This window comes from Lissotriton vulgaris, chromosome 1_1 (genome assembly GCF_964263255.1).
Source record: "Lissotriton vulgaris chromosome 1_1, aLisVul1.2, whole genome shotgun sequence".
Classification (NCBI taxonomy): Eukaryota; Metazoa; Chordata; class Amphibia; order Caudata; family Salamandridae; genus Lissotriton; species Lissotriton vulgaris.
The window spans coordinates 780357700-780379092 of NC_141685.1; the positions used below are offsets into that span (position 1 = coordinate 780357700).

The 21393-nt window shown below is 45.4% G+C and overlaps 1 protein-coding gene across 1 annotated transcript in view; it reads left to right on the plus strand.

The window, feature by feature from the left end:
- The first annotated feature begins 318 nt into the window (after positions 1 to 318).
- PLA2G4A (phospholipase A2 group IVA) overlaps positions 319 to 21393 on the plus strand; it is an 869302-nt gene continuing 848227 nt past the window's right edge. The window contains exon 1 of the mRNA XM_086956164.1: positions 319 to 539. The gene's annotated coding sequence lies outside the window, so the exon portion shown is untranslated. The remainder of the gene's footprint in view (positions 540 to 21393) is intronic.

Genomic DNA, 21393 nt, shown 5'->3' on the forward strand with positions numbered 1-21393 from the left:
TTATAAAAATGTCACACATAGTCATCTGAAACCTTGGCAGTTATGTGCAAGGTGTCCACTAGAATAGTGGACAGCATATGCCAGGCCAACTTCTCATACTATTGGTTATGCCAAAGCTTGTTTTACTCCCAGTCTCACGAGACTCTCTCAGTGCTTCAGGTTATTTCCCCTTTTGGCCTAAAATTAAACTTTAACCATTCCTAGTCCACGCTCGCCCTTTACCATGATGGCTGCCAAATGCTTTTTTCCTGCTTCATCCGCAGTCAACTCAATTCGTCCGTTTTACTCCCGTAAGCGCATGCGCGTACGTCAGGCATTGCACGTCGGCCAGCCTCTGGAGACGCTCGGCTCTCTGCCGCAGGGGGCGGAAGCATCGCTTTAATACACACTGCTCACTGCTGGTGCAGCGGTGTGTGCCCGCAGAGAGAGGGCTGAGGGCACTGCACTCTAGAGCGCAGCTCTGTCCGTCCGTACTGAGGGCATGGGCATCTGAGTGCAGGAGTAGCAGAAGGCTGTCCAACGGGAAGGCAGTTCAGTGGGTGAGTGTTGGATGCTGCAGCAGCACATAGCTCCCGGTGTTGGTCAGAGAGAACCGTCAGGCTCACCCCAGAGCAACACTTTTTAAGTTGTGCATAACTTTTTATTTAATTACACTTCTTTTTTTTTTGTGATGTTTACTGTGTAAGGCTTTTTTGATGCATACATTTATCACATGACATATTTCACAGTCGCTACAATGAACTCGGAGCAATAGATAATCCAGACGTATTGCGTATAATAGATGTCAACTGCATAAATACCTGTGTAGTGTAGCGCATTGAGAAATGTAATACTTTTATTTTCCAATTATATCCAGCTTTCTTTATTTTTAAATTACACGACTACGGTATGCATAATTTTCTGTCCTACTTTTTTTTGCCGCATGATCCATTTTCTAGAAGTGATTTATCCCAAACTTAATTCAGGTCATGATCTGGGCTTTAATTGTCCCTTTACTTTGCTGGTCCTTCTTTTCGCACTGCTTCGCGAGCTTGGAATCGACATTAGGTTACTATGTAAATACACTCTAGACCAGCTTCCTTGATTTCAGTTCTCACGGCTCATAAACTCCTCCGTTACAGCGACAGGGCACTCTTGGAAGATATAGCAGCTCTCGTAACTTCCCTCCGCCCGTACTGCCTTGAGTCTCGTTCGGGTGCGTTACTACATCTGGCTGGCCGTGCGCCTGTTTTTGAAGGTAAGGGCGTTCAGCTGCCAGAAGTAACTATGAAGTTAAAATTCAAACATTTGGATCTCCGAGCATCACCATTTTGGTGCATTGCGAAACTTACCCCATAATAGTCTGAAGTATGCATTTTAGCTCGAGGTTTGCAGAAGACTGTGGTGGGAATAGAATGCATTTGGATCGATTCATTTCTCCAGAACTTGACAGGACAGCAGTTCCAGTCCTGTGAAATTAAAACGCTATCCCCTAGCCGCCATTCTCCCTCTCTTATACTTTATTTCGGTCAATTTGACCATAAAAAATACATTTAAAAAACATTTCATAAAATTGCCAAATACCTGATGCATTACATAGATACAAGGGAAGTAGTACACAAACACAGGGAGATAACAATGTAATCGTTCGTCAAGTAATCAGCCTCAACACGCCCTGAATTGCTAGGTCATGATTCGTTATATAAAATTTGTGTTAAAAGCAATATAAATATATCATCATTAAAAAAGGTTAAAAGCATACATAAGATTTCATAAATGAATTGATGTGGGTCACCTACAATTTAACTCTCTTACAGCGAGGTTTGCATATTTACCAACGTACGGTTTGAAACGCAATTTAAAATTTAAAATGACCCCTAGAATTTGAGCCCCATTCTCTTCCTAACCAGGAATACATTGAATAAAAACCTGCTTACAGAAAAAACTATGGGTTGTGATGAATCAGTTTTCAATATGCGCTCAACAGTACTGCAGCACCTACTGTCTAGGGCCCTGCAGAGAAGTATAATCCAGCGTTTTCTAGCTATAGTGTACGCTGGACAAAAGAATAATATGTGAGCTTCATTTTCTTTTTCTGATACATCACAAAGGGGACAAATATCACTTCTAGGACTTCCCCCATTTCCATTCCATCTGGATGTGTTGATGCCTATTTGCAAAATACCATAACGAAATTGCAGGTTTAAAGATTTTGCTAACGGAGGCTCTATCTCGTCAAGGAAGGGCTCTAAATTTGCTACGTCTTTGAAAGCCAGAAACTTCGCGGTAAGGACCCAACGGTCGTATTGTTTACTAAATTGGACATTATGTGGGCCCAGAATATCTCTTTTAGATGTTTTTTGCAAGATACTGTTAGCTGTTCAGGGTCGTTCCAATAATGGGGCAGACCCAACTTTTGCATCCATGGCATAACGTGGGTTAACCACGGAATGTCTTTGGGTCTTCTCACCTTTAAAATTTCCTCCAGGCCAGTTTTATAATGAGTCAGTTCAGGGGTTGACCAGATCCTGATCCAGAATAAGAGTGGCCTTAATGCCGCATTGTGGGATATACGTTTTATATTCAGGTCCAGGGTTACAGGGAACAGCGGCGTCCTGTTGGGAAGTTTTAATAGTTGTCTGTAAAATATGTTTTCTTCCCGCTCCAAAATTTTTCTTGCACTGTGGGCCCCAGATCTCGGCCCAGTATAGCGCTGCCACTTGTGCTTTAATTTTATATACCTCCAATGCAGGAGAAATTGCCCTGCATGAGCTGGCCTCATGTTTTTTTGAGATAGGTGCCGAGTTCTGAACCAGCATTATCCTGCTCTTTTCGATTTGGCCTTTCCAAGTCATTTTACTATCCAGGTTTATTCCCAGGTAATTGAAGCTATCTACATGTTCTAGTGGTTGATTGTTTAAGACAAGGTTATTTTTAAATGTTCTGTGGGGGTTTAGTGTCATATATTTAGTCTTGCTGGAGTTTATTTCGAGGCCCTTCTGCAAGCAATATCTATCAAAGGTATCCTCTAGGGATTGAAGTCCCTTGGGGGTTTGTGATATTAAAATAGTGCCATCGGCGAATAATAGGGCCGATACCACTTCGCCCCCAAGCGAGGGGAATCATGCTTGCAGTCTAACAAAAACTCGGAGATGTCGTTGACATAAAGTGAGAAGAGGGTTGGTGCCAGGACGCATCCCTGTCTTACTTACTCCTCTTGTCACTGGAATTGGTTTGGTTAATTCTCCCCTTGGTCCCCAGCGTACCGTAGCAAAGTTTCCTGCATGTATCTTTACCATTTGTATTAATATTTCCAGTGGTACCCCAATTTTCCTTAATGTCTCCCATAACTGGGAACGAGGGACTAAATCAAATGCAGCCCGTAAATCTATAAAAGCAACATAAAGGCTGCCCTTCCTATAGATAATGTATTTCCAGTAAATGCACATAAACCTAAATACTTGATCAAGTGTACTTGTTTTTGATCTGAACCCTGCTTGGTATTTAGTTAAAATATCCACCTCATCCATCCAATCTATCAATCTATTTAAAATATGCCTAGCATAAATTTTCTGGAGTATGTCTAATAAACTAATTGGGTGGTTTGTTGGCTGGGTCCTGTCGATTACCCTTTTTAAAAATAGTGACGATCTCCGCCCCTTTCCACGTGTGGGGAATTGGTGTTCCGGCAGCTATCGAGTTACATAAAAAATTTACATAGGGACTCCAGACTTCTAAATCATGTTTTATTAGGTCGCCTGGAATCCTGTCTGGGCCTGGGGCCTTCCCAGCTTTGATAGCCCCTATTGCAATTTTTGTCTCCTCCAAACAAAAGTGCAGGACTGTATCTGAGGTTAAGTCCTCTGTTTCGTCACTGGTGGCGGAGACGCCCTCGCTATAATCCTGGTAGAGGTTAGTAAAGTGGTCTACCCAGGTTTTCTCATCTAAGTAGAGATCTTTGTTGCTTTTCCCAGTTTTGTTTCCCATGGCAATTAGGCACCAAAAGGCAGCCTGGTCCTTAGCCTTGGCAGCGACAATTGGATCTGTCCATATGTCGTTGTCCCAGGTTTTTTTTGCTTCTATTATAATCTTTTTATACTTTTGCCTGTATGCACTAATTTCCGTATGACTCTTGTTTTTAATAGCATGTACAAGCTCCGTCTTTGCTACTCTGCATTCCTTACTGTACCAGGGATTGGCTAACTCATAATGCTTACTTATCCCTGAATCTTCCTTTTTGTACAGCTTTGTCAATAACGGGAATAAAGTTTCTACTAAGGTGTAATGTATTTTTAGTATCCTTTCATCTCCTTCTTTAAATTCTTCGAGTGGGGCAACAATTTCAAAAAATGTATTATAAATGTCTGCCATTTTGTCGTCTTTAGCTAGGATGTAAGGCCACTTCAAGGCCCTTCTAATGTTACTTGTTTGTAGCTCTCCATTTAATATAGTACCCCCTTCCACGCGTGTATTTTTGGTTTTAAATGGGTGAGGTTCTAATTGCAATTCTAAAGGGTAGTGATCGCTCTCCTCCCCGTTCATAACCCTCAAGTCTATAGTAATGTACCATAGGTTCATAGAAACCAATATATAGTCTATCTGGCTTAATGAGTTACCTCTGTGGAATGTGCAACCTCTGGGTCTAATGGATGGTAGGCGTCCGTTGCACGCCCGTAGTTCGTGTCCTACCGCAAATTTTAAAATCTGAGATGCCACGACCGTGCATTTGACCTCAATGCTGGAATCAAGGGTGGGGATCTTATATGCCACATCTTGCTCTTCGAAAAGGTCACTTATGCCAATCATGGGTTCATATTTGCAGTTGAAGTCCCCTCCACAGATTACACTGGACTCTGCCTCAACTGAATCTAGGAAAAAGTCAAGTTGTTTTATTACTGGTGATTTACTACAACTGCTACGTGATCTATTATAAATATTAAGCAGATATATAATCCTTTTGTCCCGCGTTACAAGTTTTAATCCCAGTATATCCGGGGAATCAATATACACGGGAGTTATATCTACTTCCAAGGTAATGTTTATCCATATGACCAGTCCACCGGAGGGTCTTCCTCTTCCGCACTGGGTGGCATTTACGCTGTATGTTTTGTAACCTGGTCTTTGTGGAGATTCTTGTGACCAAGTCTCCTGCAGGAGTACTACATCATACTGATTTATGTACTCGTTCCAGGAGCCATCAACTAAGTTCTTATTGAGTCCTGCGATGTTCCAGGAAATCAACTTTGTGTCAAAACGCCCCTGGCTCCTACCATAACTTCAGGATCTATTGTTATTGGTAGGGTGTTCGCTACCTCCGGCTCTATTTGTTGGTTTAGGTTTAAATTACCGTCTGCTAGGACTATTCTTGGTGCAACACCGTCGTTTGTTATGTTTTTCGCTGAGGCTCCCAGTGTTGTCTTATTTACATTCTCTGCTCTGATAGGACTGTTTACCTTCAGTCCTGCTGTTTCTTTTTTGTCACTTAGTCAATCCAGGTCATCTAAGGTGGATAGGTCCGAAAATCGATTGGTTACTGCTAAATTGGGGGTCATCGTGCTACACTAACCACCCTGAGTTGGTTTGTAAAAATATCCCAGTGGAAGGGTGTGAATATCTGTGATCTGGTATGGGTTTTCTTCCTGACAGTCTAATATCTTCCTTACGATTTGTGGTCTTCTAAAGTTTACCACCACACAATCCCCTCTGATGTTTTTGGGGCCTTCCCCCACCCAACTAACTCGGCAAATCATCAGTATTTCATCTGCTTTTGTAGGGTGGAAGCGTTTGAATTTTGCTAGCCAATTTACAGTTTTGTTCCGGAGATCAATCCATGATTCTCTTTGGTTACGTCTTAAAGTTGGAACCCCAGTTAAGACAAGTACGTAAGGACAGGAAGCAGGGGGGAGCTGCAACACGTCTTCATTCGGTACTAGATCAGTGCCTTTGGGACTGTACATTTTTGATTTCCCCCGGTGACTACCTGCGATGTCTAGGGTTGGTGGTTTAGGTCTAGCACTTATTGTGCCTTCCTGAGTTGTCTCACTAACTGGGTCTCCCTCCTTGATTATCTGCTGCTTAGGATCCCCTACGCTGGTGTCGGCCACTGTACTCGCGTTGGTAGTTCTACTATTTCCCCCGGCTGGTGTTATATTTTGTATGTTCTTCCTAGAGGGATTACTGGATTTCTCTGTGTATGTGTCAGCCCTGCCTTTACTCTCCATTTGTTTATTCATTTTCTCGACCTTTGTTTTGAGGTTACTTAAACATGCTCTCAAGCTTTCTTCCATTTTTTTCTAGTCTCTCTCTAAGTACATTTTCCATTAAAGTTGTAATTTTAGTCTCTATTTTCTCGGCCAACTGTTCAGCCCAGTGTTCACCATCACGGGGCTCTGTTTGGGTACTAATTGATTTCATTTGTGGGATAGTTACCCACGCACCAACTACCTTGTTTTTTCCATTCGCTACCACTACCTTCTTGTTTTTGTTGTTACGTGGTGGTGATCTCTTTTGCTGGGCCCGTGTTTCGATTTGTATTGTCTAGTGCAACCCTTTGATTACGCAGCCTAGATGCAAGGTGTGGACTGATAACGCTGTTTGTTGGGTCCCGTGTATCGGGTATAAGTAAGTTAGGGGTAGTGGATAGCCTTGGATCATTGGTGATAATTATTGCGGGGCTTAGTGGAACTATACCCGTTGGATTAATTAGTGATAGAGATAGGTCTGTACTAGCTTCGCTGGAGTGACTAGATTCCAAAGTGCTATCAGGGTCTGGATTTGGCGCTTTTTTCTCCATTTTCCCCTGCCCTGAGTGACCAGACTCTGTGCTTGTTTGGACTAGCACTAAAGGTTTTGTTACAGGTGATATGGCTTTCCCTATTACTCCTAGGGATGACCTTTTGGCCGCAAGACCCATAGATAACTTTCTTTCAGTCAGAATCATCTCTTTCTCGAGGACTGATTCGGCTCTGTCCAGAAAAGCATCAAGTGACTCGACCACACTGGACCCCACCCATGGCCCCATTTTCTGTCTTGAAGTCATAATTTGTTCCACACCTTATACTCTATAAAAGGTTAATGTCACGAACCAGTTTTCCAGCTGCAGACTTCTCTTGGTACATAATGGGCTTGGAGTTGCAAAATTAAGGGGTGTGGCCCAGCCCGGCCTCCTCTGGCTCCGGATGGCGACAGATGGCCCTGCCCTTGACGCGGGCTAATCCTGCACGTGATCCCGCGACGCGGAGTCTGCCCTCCTCTAAAATGCGCCTCCTGGCGCGGAAATACTGAGCTGGTCCTACTATACTTTCGGCAATTACATTCACAGTATCTCCAGTTGGCTCACTGGTGTGGCTATTCTTAGCCTCATATTCAGTCAACGAGTCTACAACAGGGTATGCCTATATTTAAAATGTCCTCATAAAATCTCTGCGTGTCATACACCATATGTCTACACTCCCTCTATTCAAGCTATGCTTGTGCAACCCCGTGTGTGAGTGCTGAGAGGGAAAGGTCCAGTTAAGTCAAAATAATACAAGATCAGAAAAAATGTGTGGACGATAGGAAGGTACCTCACGGGAGCAACCACCAGGGAACTGCTGACAGGTTCTCGTCAGTATGTTCCACTTCTCACCATTGGCTCCTTCCCATCAAAAATAAACAAAATGCAAAGTAGGAAAAAAGGAAATTTTTTAGCTCAAACGTGTATTTCCCTACCCTAACCATGTGCCTATACCCCCATAGACATCAACACCGCTATTCAGTGTGATCCTACTTATAAAAATGGAGTTAAAAATCTCTAGCTTCTTGGACACCTTTATTCTGCGCTGAGTCTCTACTCCCACTAAAACCAACACTTTACCGTTGTGCTTCGTTTTATATTATATGAAGCCAACATGTTTCATTGCCTGTGTGAATATCGTCAGCAATTTCGTCAGGGCTGGGGGTGTTTCCATCACATAACGCCGGTCACCGCCGACGACAAAATCTGTGTCTCTTATGTGGCTCAAATACCTTGGGTTATAATTTTCTTGTTTGTGTGTTTAAAAAGTTGTGATTGGAGGGTACCTGAGTCTTAATATTTCCCTCTGTGCTCCTTTTGTGTAGGGGCGGAAATACTGAGGTCAGCTGCAGCTGGGGAGTCTGGGATTTGGAGTTCCCACCTCAACTCGGCGGCCGCTTAAAGATGGTGCTGCGGCGGCGGGAGGGGGGACTGGATGGCCCAAAGTTGCTGCCGGTGGCTTCCGCGGTCAGGTCACGGTCAGGTTTGATGCCCAGAGTTGTTTTCACAAAAGTAAGTGAAGCGCCCGCTCTGCCGACTCTGCCCTCCTCATAAATGCGCCTCCTGGTGCGAAAATACTGAGGTCAGCTGCCGCTGGGGAGTCTGGGATTTTGAGTCCCCCCCCCTCCACTCGGCGGCCGTTTAAACATGGTGCTGCGGCGGCGGAAGGGGGGGACTGGATGGCCCAAAGTTGCTGCCGGTGGCTCCCGCGGTCAGGTCACGGTCAGGTTTGATGCCCAGAGTTGTTTTCACAAAAGTAAGTGAAGCCATTCAAAACTTTGAGTATAACCGATGACCTTCTTCCTTTTGACATTCAAGTACACCTTTGTTTAAAGTTGACCTGTGCTAAATATGCCTCCTGCACTGATCGCTCAAGTAGCTGCTTCGGCACCTGTTGAAATTCATTAGGCTCCATGAACGATCTGCTCCCTCTCATGTCCATTCCAGTACTTTCACTGTACTGACTACACATTATTCGTCACAAACGTATCTCATCAAACACGTGTGAACTGGAAGTTTGAAGTTTATTTTATTATGCTTCATTAATTAAAACCATTGCATACAAAAGCTAACATTTCTCACTGTTTTTGATAAAATCATTATATAATAAAAGGTTTTACATTACGTTAAGAGAGCTCAAATTATTAAAACATTCTGCACGTTAGCCGGGTTGACTGTTAATATTATTTCGACTGTAGCTATTCTTGTAAAAATCCAGTCGGTTCGTGTAATGAATAGTCTTTTAGCCACTCGGTCCGGTGCTTCATTCTTTTTGCGGTTATGTTGAGGAATTTAATTAGCCGGCAATTTAACTTGTCCAGCTCGGGGTTGAAGCACAGCATTAACGCTTGTCTGCACGATCTGGCTCCGTACTGTTTGAACACTGGCTTTAGCAGAGCGACCCTTATATCTTTTAACGTGTTACAGATGCATATAACATGAACTGCGTCCTCAACGCCGCTGCAACATAAACAACACTGCTGGACTCCTCCCAAGGCGGCAGAAATTGATTAAAGGGGCCGGCCCCCAGTCGAAGTTTTAGGAATTTTTCCTTGATGTTAATTTTTAATCCCATCTTCAGGTAGAACTGGGGTTTTAGCTTTTTGTATGTATGTAAGACCATCCAGCCGTGCGATCCTTTGGCTAATGTTTTTTGTCCTCTATTGCGGATAGTAAATGAGTTACCTTTGACACGCTTTTTTTGAATGTTAGATGGTTTACCTGGACGTCCCACAGCTCTGTTAAACTTAGGTGTGTGATAGATTCCTGGAGATAAAGAATTGCTGGTGATTTTCCTGGGTGGGAAAGTTCAGTCCAAAGTTGGTCATTCAGTGTTCCCTTTTTGTCGCCTTTAATTTTATGCCAACATTTCGCCTATGCTCCCATGCATTCAAGGGACTGTTTTTGGAAACCAAATTCCAATTGTATTTGTGCCGCGGAGACCATTCTTGGGAGTTAGAAGATTGCACGGTATGATTTGGATATTATATTATCAAGAGTTGTTGCATCTTTTCCCTTCAACGCTTCGATCCCGTAAGTAATAGTTGGCTTGAGTTTAGCTTGCAAAACCCTTAGCAAAGGGTCAAACGTCAGGTCCGGTAAAAGCTTCTTTAGAGGCTTTATGGCTAAGTAGGTCATTACCCCCTTTCTCCGCAGGGCTTCTAATTGCGGTTTTGATGAGTTGGTTTGGTCCAGTATTACCCCATGGTATTTATAGCTTACTCCTTGTTCCAAACGATGACCATCAAGGAACCAACTAAGATGTTTCTTATTCCGGTAATTAACTACCATTATTTTTGTTTTATTGTAGTTTATTTTTAGTGCGTTTTTTTTTTTTAATTTGGGGGTAACATTCTATAGATGCTGGAGACCAATTGCGGTCCTACTTATCAGAACTAGGTCATCCGCGTATAGCAGGTTTGACAGAGTGGCGTTCCCTAGTTTTGGTGCGTGGCTTCTCCGGTAAGTCCGCTAGGAAGAGATTGAATAGCATAGGGGCTAGAACACACTCTTGTTTAAGTCCTTTTGATGTGGGGATTTTTTTTATATTTGTAGACAGTCACCGAGCTTTATCCTGACCCATGTTTTGGTGTGTAAATTCCTTAATTGGTGTAAGGTTTAAAAGGATCCCCCAGACATCTAATTTTTGCCAAAGTTTTGTGCGATCTTCGTGATCGAATGCCGCAACAAAGTCTATGAAACAGAGAAAAAGCAGAAAATTTTCCTGTTTTGCTGCATCTATGAGCAGGGTCAGGGCCGTTATGTTGGTTATTGATCCTTGCCCTTTCCGAAATCCAGTTTGTGTTAGTGGTATTATTTCTTTCTCTTCAGCCCAAGTGGTTATATCATTTAGGAGGAGCCTGCAAAATATTTAGCCTCGATGTCGATCAGTGTTATTAGGCGATAGTTTTTCGGCACAGCCCTTGCTCCTTGTTTATAGGAACTGGGGATCAGTGACCGCTGGCTCTGCACCGCCTACTTCGGAGTTGTATCTCTGCATCTTCTGAAGTGCTTTAGAAACTTCCTTTTCCATATTTCTGCCCATCTGGACATGAACAATTGTTTCTTTGAAAAATCACCTGTACCTATTGCTGACTCCGTTCACTATGTACACGTTACATATCGCATGAATACGTTGGGAGTGGCAATGAGATTACTGAAAGTGACTACTGAAGTGCATAGTAATTGCTACCTAGTGCTTCATTCGGCACTAATGACGTTATTTAGAGTACATTTGGTAACACCTGCCTCTGCTACCAACTGAAAGCCTTGTCCTGTGCCAGTTATAGTGACAGACTAATCTAGTGGTTAGACAGTTGTGCGGCACAGCTCATGGGTGAAGTCTGTTTGCACCAAGTGTCTGTCAGACATGGTCTAGCTCGCGGAGCCCACAGTTGTGCCCTCTGGACAATGTGGGCACAGAACTTTTTACAGTCCTCACAGAACAGTTATAGGTAAAACTTTGTTTGCCTTTTTAGTGTACTTAATTTCCTTTTTAAAAATAATTTTATTATCAGTTCCATAGCAATAGAACATGTAAACATCCTTGAACATAAAGAAGCAGCATAGCACATCACATTATTGTCAAAAATACCATCAAGTATTAAAAAGTCCCATTTACATATTTTCACAGCTTTCATAACTCGGCCCCTTCCAATCACGCTTAGGCCATCAGTCTTCATCCGAGTCTGAGTCCCCATCATCTCGATCCGGTGGTGGATCACAAATATCACCTCTGTATTTATTCCATGCCCCCCAGATTTGACTCCATTTTCTAGAGCATCCCCTCCTAATGAATACCGCCCTCTCAGCTACCATGGCTGCATCCATATCTCTACCCCACGCTCCCAGAGATGGCACCTCCACCCCCCCCCCCCACCATTTTTGCTCTATGTTCCTCTTGGCCACCATGATTCCTAGTGTTACCCAGCTCTGCCCAGAACGTGTGAGGTCATTTGGTTTCCATATGTTTAATAAGCAACGTCTGGGCTCAGGTAAGAGGAAGACCCCTTCCAAATGTGATATAGTTCTCATTACTTGTGTCCAATAATCCGCTATTTTAGGGCAATCCCATACTATGTGAAAAAAGGTTCCCTCTCCTCCGCAACCTCGCAGACAGAAGCCTTCCCAATCTTGTGTAAAATGTGTCTAGTATAATATGATAGGTGTATGAGGCGCAGCTGTACCAGCCTGAGGCGTGAGGGTATGCACACCTCCCTTGGGGATCCCAACGCCTCTTGCCACTCCGAATCATCAATCTCACCGATATCTTGGGCCCATTTATCTCTTAGGGGTCCCGTCGGGTCAGGCAGGTTATTCACTCGTTTACGGTAGGTTAGAGAGGTTGCCCTTCTTGGCATGTAATCAGTTAACAATCTATCCTCCATGGGGATGCGTCGGGAACTTCTGAACCGGGCTGTAGTGCTGTCATTAGGGCATGCCTTATCTGTATATACCTGAATAGTTCCCAAGATCATCCCAGCGATCAAATCCTTTACTGTATCTTAGTCTGCCAAGCCATTTTGTGTCCCATAGCGGAGTAAGCTGCGTCAGCACCCCTCGCCATCCTATTCTGGCCTGGGCCGCATGCCACAAACCAGTGTGTGACGTACCAGACCAAATAATGCTAAGAACAATTTCTTGTCGAAAAGGGCAGCGAACAAATCTCTTACGCCTAGTTGTGCCCTGTCTGCCTTGAATGCCGAATCCGATTGTGGGGGGTGTATCCATTGATTAATTACTTTCAGCTGCGCCGCCCAGTAATAAAGTTGTATATCAGGAAGCGCAATTCCTCCGTCCTACCATCCGCGCACCAACTCGGCTTGCGCAATACGCACTGGCTTGTTACCCCACAGTAGATTAGAGACCAGTGCCGAGATAGCTTTAAAATAAGATGGCAGTACTGGGTATGGCGTGTTTTCCAAAATATAGAGGAACCGGGGTAGGGCCATCATTTTAAAAAGTGCTGCCTTCCCCAGTAGGGTCAGCGGTAATGTTCCCCAGTGACGTACGTCTCTTCTGAGGCGCTCTAGCGCTGGCTGCAAATTCTTATTGTAGAATTCATCCGGGTCAATTGTGATGTATACACCCAAGTACTTGAATGTACTTTCCGCAATCTGAAGCAGACAGTTGTCAGGAAGATGCGGCGGCGGACCATGTAACACATATAATATTGACTTTGACTAGTTGATGGTATACCCTGACACCTTCAATATGGAGCGCCTCGGTAAAGTTAAATATAGCAAAATATCGTCTGCATATAGAGACACTCGATCTTCCTAGTCATCTGTCCATTTGAGGCCCTTTATCATTGGCTCCCAGCGTATCCACGCCGCCAGTTGCTCCACCACCAGAGCAAAAAGTAGCAGCGACAGTGGGCAGCCCTGGCGTGTGCCTCTTGCTAAGGGAGAGTCATCCAAGATGTGGCCATTGGCAGTCACATGCGCCATTGGTTTGGTGTACAGAAGTTGAATCCATGAACAGAATTTTGAACCAAACCCTAGATGCAGAAGCACTGCGAATAAAAAGGGCCATTGGACCAAGTCGAACGCCATATACGCGTCCAGTGAAAGCACCACCACGGGCTCCTGTCGGTACGCTGCTCGTGCAAGCACACCATGTAGTCTCCTCAGATTGAGCGCCGTGTTCCTGCCAGGCATGAAGCCCGATTGGTCTGGGTTTATGAGCTTTGACAGGTATGGTGTGAGCCGGGTCGCAAGCAGCTTTGCAAGGATTTTAGCCTCTGCATTAATGAGGGAAATTGGCCGGTATGAGGTACATTTATATGCATGCTTTCCAGGTTTGAGTATACCCACTATGGTGGCCGTGCGCTGGTCCAGTGGGAGTTCCCCTGCTCTCAAACTATTGTTGAACATATTCAATAGGTGCGGCGCTTTGGAATCCGCCGGGTCCTACAGCTTTGCCCGATTGCAACGCCCTAATGGCTGCTTGCAATTTGTCAGCCGTGAGGTCGGCCTCCAACTCCTGCGCTTCTTCTGGGGTCAATTTGGGCACGGCGAGGTCCTGTATGTAAGTCAGTGCCTCTTCTACTGACATTACCGAGTCAGATGAGTAAATTGTCTGACCGTGCCGTGCCAGTGTCTGTACTATTGCGGGTGGGTCAGTGGACGGTTGGTCCCCCCCTGTGCAGAGCTGTGCTATTCATCTATCACTGTCCTCCCGTTTATCTAGCCACGCCAATAACTTCCTGTCTTTGTCGCCTACGTCATATACTTTGTGTCGGGTGTCCGCCAATTGCTGTCTGGTCAATTCCGCTAGATGTTCTCTATGGTGTCGCTGTTTGAGTCGCATGGCGTGGGAGGTGTCAGGGGTTAGGTCTCTAGTGTGGTGTTCTTCTGCAATATACAGTTTGGACTCTAGAATCTGCAGTTCCCTCCGCCCCTCACGTTTGTTGGCTGTGATGGAAGCTATGGCTAGTCCCCTGACTACTGTCTTAAACGCTTCCCAGAGAGTGATAGGAGATTCGACGGATCCTGTATTTTCTTGAAAGTAATGGTTTGTTGCCTTCTTAAGTGCCCTTCCAAGTTTGAGGAACTTGTAGATAGCTAGGGCATATTGGGTAGACCCGGCGCCGTTTCTGTTGGTGATGGGTATATCTGAGCAGCAGTGGGGAATGGTCGGAGATACCCTGCGGCCGAATTTCTATATTGTCTACATTTGGTAGGCTACCCAGTGAACCCAGGAAATAATCTATTCTCGTCAAACTATTATGGACACTTGAGTGATATGTAAATTGATGGTCAGTGGGGTGGTGCATTCTCCATATGTCTATAAGACCCATTGCCTCTATGAAACTCCCAAGGCGCGACACCTTGGAGGTACTCTCTCTCTCACAGGACATCTGTCTATGGAGTCGTTTACAACCGCATTAAAGACTCCACTGCTGAGGAGTAGATCCCCTTTTGGCAACCCAAGTAAATACTCACTTAGATCTGGCAAGGCCATTGCATGCAACGCTGGGGGGACGTAAACTGAAGTTATTTAGGGGCCTTCCTTCCCACTGTGAAATGATGGCGGCGAATCTCCCCGATCATCAGACTTAACTCCCTTTATTATCAAAGGTAACTGTTTCTTCACCAGTATCCCAACTCCCCTGGAGCCAGATGTGATTTCGGAATGTACCTACATTTTAAACCCCCATCTGTCCATTGCTTTGGTGGACGTGCCTGTGAGATGTGTCTCCTGTAGGAGTACCACTGCTGGGCCATCCCTCTTTATACATTGTAGAACCAGACCCGCTTTATTTTATCCCCCAGGCGGCGCACATTCCACGTGAGTACAGAGAGAGTTGGTACCGCGGTGCTGGGGCCCACAACTGAGTCAACCTGTGTGTCGTCTCCCATTGCCATGCCGAACAAACCTATTAAAACTAGTGACTTCTCCCACAAGGGAACGTGAGTACTTCCCCGCGTGTGCTAATACTGCATAACTATTTTCACACTTAACAATAACATTTCCACTATACCAAGAACTTAGAAACCGTCCCAATCCCTCAACCCCCCTCCCTGCCATGCGGACCCAGAAATGCCCTCCACCCCAACTCAGCAGAGTGCTTAAAACCCAATCCCCGAAACTTTACTTGCATGTACAGGAGCGGGAGGTCCGAGGAAGACAATTACTTCCCTCTGCCCCAGAGTCCTCAGCCATCAATACATCCATTATAGTCACAATCTCGAGGTGAACCAGTACATGTATCAGGGCACCCCCCCCCCTTATTTGACGGTGGGTAGACCCTGAAGACCTCATTCCACAGTCCTTATCTAGTTGTTCCATTTCTTCCTCTTCTTGTGCAATGTCATCAGGATTAAGCCGTCGTCGTCTCCTCCGTGCTCGTCCGGACCCCTCTGCTGGTCGCCACCCCTCAAGCCAGTCGTGTGTCTCTTTCGGTGTTTCAAAAAACCAGGTCTTTCTGTCTGCCACAACACAGAGTTTTGCTGGAAAGAGCATGGAATACGGTAGCTCACGGGCCCTCAGCGCCTTTTTGACCTCTAGAAAATGTCTGCGGCGTGCCTCGACTGTCTCCGTATAGTCTGGAACAAAGGAGATCACTGAGTTTTGTACTCGGATAGGCGGCGCTACCCGGGTCGTTTGTAAAATGGCATCCCTGTCTCCAAAGGTGAATATACGGGCAAGCACCGGTCTTGGGGGGGCCCCCGGTCTCGGTCTACCACATGGCACCCTATGTGCCCGTTCCACGGAAAAGAAGGCGGATAATCCTTAAGGTTGCAGGCGGCTCTTTATGAGCTCTTCCACATAGAGATCCATTGCGGGCCCCCTTAATTTTCTGGAAGCCCCGTAATTTGAACATTGTTGCGGTGGGAACGTCCTTCTTGATCATCCAGCTTGGCCACCATACGCTTGTTGTCTGCTTCCAGTTGCGTCACTTTCTTGAGCAGCGACATAGTGTCCTTAGTGAGGGACGTTGCCACCTGCTCCACCTCAGTTACTCTTGTTGACATTTTTTGAAAATCTGCTCTTAAGAATGTGACGTCTGTTGAGATGGAGCCGACCTTTGTCTGTACCTGATGCAGGCCGGCCATTACATCCTCTAGTGTCATGTTGGAGCCACCTTCTTCTTCCGCACTTTTGGCCCCTGTCCCTTTACGTTCTGACAGTGAAGGAAAGTCTCTAGTGTAGGCAAACTTATCCAGCTTGCCCTGCTGGGTCGCGCGAGACCCCTTGCTGCTCATTGTCCGCTCCACAGCCCCTTCCCTCTGCTGTCTGCTGTCTGGTGTCTGTATAATTGACGTTGTTGTAATGGGCAGTCCGCAGGTCTCCCTTGGGGGGTTCTACGTTTGGTTCACAGTTCCGCGATCTGGTGTATGTTCTCCCAGCGTCACACTTGCATTTTCTGGGAGGTAATCATATTGTAACTCCAGTACCGGCCTTCTGTTGTCCCACGTGTCGCCTCACATGTCCCTGGGTGAGCCTGCGTCTCACTGGCGCCGCTGGGCGTTGAGGCCCGCAGCATTCATGTCATTTTACACCCCTTGATTGAGGCAATGTTTAATTGGGCCGTCCTTCAGGCGACCTACCATCCGGCCGCCACCCGTTATGCCTCACGGAAGTCTGTCTCTTACTGGCCCCAAATACTGCCTTACCAGCTTTAAATAGACGTCATCCACATTGGGCCCACCAGATCAGCTAGCCCCACCACAGCGACCATCACAAGTACCGCCTCTGGTGTCCCCCATGTGGTCCAGTCCATTCTTTGAGGCTGCCGCTCCACTGCCGACTGTTGCGCAGATGTACCTCCACGGTGCTGGTTCTCTCCCTCGCCGTCCCGCAGGGCCGGCCAGCCCAATCCCGTCTCTCACCTCATATTTCTGGGGGAGAGTTCCACCGTCGCTGAGCACCTGGTTAGCAGAGCGTTGGCAACACCGCCACTGCCCCCGCCCGATCGCGCTTTTTCCCCAGTGTGCGCCGCCTCTTCGCCCGTCCAGGTAGGCAGTCACAGTGCATCCGTTTGGGTCCGGCGCCAAAACGGAGTCCCTGGCTTCAGGCTCGCATGTAGGCCACAATCTTCCGGCCTCGATAACTCAGGGCACCGACCTTGGGGAGACTGCAACTCTGGGTCGGCCGGCTCCGCTCCACCTCCGCTTTGCAATTCTGGCTCTGGGTACAAGTAACAATTAGCAGTGCGGATTAATTTTCGGATATGCGAGGGAGTCGGCCTCACCCCCGTAGCTCGACTAGGCTGCGGCCACCTTGCTTGGCTGCTAGCAACGCCCCTACCTTAATTTCCTTTTTAGATTAAATTTTCTTTTTCTTTAATAAAGTGCAGAGCTCCAACTAGCCAGTTATATTTAGAAGTTTGCACTCAGAGTGCCCTGATGCATCATTAAGACCACCTCAAAGTCCTGGAAAGGGAAGACTCTGAGAGGTATCAGTGAATTACTTTCTATATAAAGGGAGCATCTTTTTTTTTTTACTGCAACAGAAATTCTGCATGGAAACCGTAAGACACTAAGAACAAATCATTAAAGTGTCCGTCTCTTACCCTTTAAAAGTGATGACCTCAAATAAGTATGCTTGTGGTTCTTGATTTACAAGGCATATTTGGAGTCGTACCTACAACTTATATAGGTAGAAATTTCTAGATTTCTTTTGTGTACATTGTTGGAGTTCTGAAAGAAGGTTTGTTATGTCATCATATAGGTTTTTGCACACTTATGTTATTGGTGTGAAATGGCATTTACTGGTATCACACATGACATTTTCGCATAAGGAGATATCTCGTTAAAAAAAATAATTCGGCATATTAGAAGGAACAGGATCGTACTGCAAATATCCAACAGTGTGATATTTTCTGCTTGAACCAATCTCCTGCAAGAAATATGAGGCAAAATTGAGTTATGCATTATTTCTTCAGCTTACTTGAAATTTTACACTGGCCTTATTTTGACCCCCATAAGCGTCAAATATGGAGGTGGAGAATATGAAGTACCTGTTTGAGTAGATAATTCATAATGGAGACTTTCTATAGTTTCCGCACGGTGGCCATTCAGCACCAAAGATTCTAGTTTTGAAAGTAGGTGGATAGATATTTTTTGGGGCAAAGTTCATTGAGGATTGGTTAATAATCAAAGTATTGTGGATTTCAACTCCACTCTTTTGATGTTGTATGAGATTGAACTATAATTTCAAAGTTGCTCTTATGCTCCTGATTTATTTTTGTGTGTAAGTTAACTATATAAATTAAAAATAAATACAAATGTCTTTTATGTTAAATAATGCAATATTATCCCCCCCCCCTGCAGTGGTTGTTCAGTGATGCAGTGAAAATGCTGATTTAGTTCCAAAAATACACTCCTAATGAGATTATAAGTAATTGGTTGATATTTATTTACTATGTGGATAATTAAAAACCACTGCAATATTGACAAAGACACAAACTTAGCAAAAACAGTAAATCAGATGGAAAAACACACACGTTGTACAATTTGACAATGCAGCAAAACATGTGATGAGCACATCATTTAGTAGAAGAGTTAGCTTATATGTTTCACAGACTTCTAACATAAGGCTGAACTGTGGGCCTGTATCTATAGGTACAAAGAACAGTTTGCAGAAAAATTACCTCTTTTGTCAACAACTGAAGCCACAGAACGACTGTTATGCACACCTGGAAACGGGGGCATTATTTCTAGTTATAAACGTGTTAAAACAAAAATTTTGATAAAAAGTTCAGACTTATGAATTCAGACAAAGTCCACAGTGCATTGTGCGAAAAAATGACTACTTCTGTCCGTGACGACAGTTCAAAGGAAAGCTATTGTAAGCACCTAGCAGCAAGGGCATGTTACTGGCTACAAACAGTTTAGAAAGTCATCAAGTTAAACAGAAGAATGAATACAGCCTGTTCAGATCTGGAGAATGTAATCAATCAGGGAATAGTGAAGCGCACTACTCATTGATAAGGGTCTCAAGGTGCAGGGGGGGGTGCAGCTCTGGTCAGTCGAAGAGCCAGGCCTTGAGGGTCCTCCTGAAGACGTTGATCGGGAGCTCGCTCCAGGTCTTTGCCGCGATGTGGGAGAAGTGCTCCGCAAACAAATGATGGACGGAATGCTGAATAAATCATACCTTCACCACCAATCAAGAGATACGAGTTAAATCAATTGTTCTTTAGCTCACCATGCCACCCCAGTTTATACCCGGCCATATGCAAATGAGTCTTGAACCTGTCCCTCATCGGAACATTCCAGACCGAACTGCCTAGCCAGGTCCTCCCTGGCCCTCCCTGCCACTGGAGTCAAGCTATCCTGATGAGGGCTGAAAGCCCGAAACCGGTCCTAGGATGCTTGTTTCTATTCCAGGGAGGACCTGGCCTGGCAGTTCGGGCTGGACTGTTCCCATTGGGTGCAGTGTCAAGACTGTTTTGCATAAGGCTGGGTCCAAACTGGAATGGCGTGGTGAGCAAAAAAACAATGGATTTATGCCCAGATCTCTGTAATGGGGTGAATGTATGACATTGTTCTGCATTCTGTCCATCAATTGTTCTTTTTGTGATGTAGGAGAAGGCTCTTCCACCCGTGCTGGCTCTGCGGATGTGCAGGGTTTCGGTGAGGGCGAGGTGGGTCGATCGGAGGTTTCTCCTTGGTACGTGGAAGGAGATTCTTTCATTGAGATATTGGGGTCCAGTGTTGTGGAGGCATTTGTAGGCATGGGTGAGTATCTTGAAGGGTACTCTCTTCTCGACGGGGAGCCAGTGGAGGTCTTGCATGTGTTGCGTTATGTGTTTGGGTCGAGGGATGCCGAGGACGAGTCTGGCTGTGGTGTTCTGTATGGTCTGGAGCTTGCAGAGCAGAGATTTGTTGATCCCGGCATAGAGTGCGTTTCTGTAGTCCAGTCTTCTGGTTTTGAGTGCATGGGTGAAGGTTTTTCTTGATTGGGGGGGTGGGGTGAGAATCCATTTGAAGGTCTTGCGAAGGGTGTTGAAGCAGGTGATCGATTGATCCAGTGCAGTTAATTCATAGCAACAGAGGCGAGTTATGTCCTTGGCTTGTTCTAGGCCAACTTTACGGCTGAAGCCTCGACACAGTGCAGTCTTTTTAGTAGGTATTCTGGTACTCAGTGTAGCAGTGCATTACAATAGTCAAGCTTACTAAGAATGCCACTTTGCACAATCAAGGTTTTTGCATGCTGGGGAAACATTGGTAGAATTTCCTTGAACGAGAAAAGTGCCTGCCACTTTTATTACATGGCTCTGCAAGGACAACTTCTTATCAAAGGTGACTCCCAGTGCCTAGAAATTCAGGCAGAGTTTCATGGGAATGTTTGTAGCTGCACAGCACAGAAACAAGGTTTTGTCCCCATTCAATTTTAATGAGTTACTGTCAAGCCATTTGACAATGTCACTTATGCAATTGTGAAAAAAAAGAGGCCAGTGCGTCCCGTTTGTTACTTTCAATGGACAAGATCAGCTGGGGATCATCAGCGTTATTGTCTAGCCTGATGTTATGGGACTTGATGAGAGTTATCGGGGGCCTCATATGAAATGTAAAAAAGGATCGGGCTGAGTGCTGATCCCTTTGGTACTTCATGTCCGATGTTCTTAAAACAAGAGCGATCAGGAGGTAACGAAACTGCTTTAAAGTGATCAGACAGGTAGGAGCTCATCCAGTTAAGTGCTGTCTCGCTGACCTCTGTCCTGGCTAATCTTGCCCGTAATGTCTTATAGTTCACCATATCGAAAGCAGCTGACAGATCGAGCAATATCAGAACCACTGACAGCTGCTGACTACCCTCATTTGGAGCTCGTCCATGGCCAGGAGCAGAGCAGATTCGGTGCATTGTCCTGGTACCAAACTGCTCCTCCTCCAATAGATTTTGGTATACCAGATGACAGGGAAGTATTTTACTCACAAAACGTTGTAGAATTTTTCCGGGAAGGGCTGAAGCAATGTAGGCCTAAAGTTACTGAGGATCAGGATGTCACCTGAGGGTTTCATCAGCAGGGGGGTGATTAGAGCCTTTCTCCAGGCTTGCGGAACAGTACCAGTTTCCATAGAGTGATTGCATCTCTTTTGAATGGCAGGGGGCCGTTCATCTGCCATATCTTTCCAGACTCATGTTTGGCAGCGGGTCTAGGGTTGAACCAGATGTAGTGGACAAAGCTA